This window comes from Galeopterus variegatus, unplaced genomic scaffold (assembly GCF_000696425.1).
Source record: "Galeopterus variegatus unplaced genomic scaffold, G_variegatus-3.0.2 Scaffold9484, whole genome shotgun sequence".
Lineage (NCBI taxonomy): Eukaryota > Metazoa > Chordata > Mammalia > Dermoptera > Cynocephalidae > Galeopterus > Galeopterus variegatus.
In genome coordinates this window covers 74,241-74,481 of record NW_007735595.1, presented here as the reverse complement: position 1 = coordinate 74,481, position 241 = coordinate 74,241, and positions in this window count along the sequence as shown.

Genomic DNA, 241 nt, shown 5'->3' with positions numbered 1-241 from the left:
CCCTGCAACATTATTGAAAGTGTTAATCAGCTCTAAGAGTTTTCTGGTAGCATCTTTAGTTTTCATGTATATAAGATGTCATCTGCAAACATGAGCAGTTTGATTTCATCTTTTCCAATCTGGATGCCCTTTATTTCTTTCTCTTGACTGTTCTAATATTATGGTAAATAGGAGTGGTGGGAGTGGGCATCCTTGTCTTGTTCCTGTTCCTAAGGATGATATTGGCAATTGGTTTGTTGAA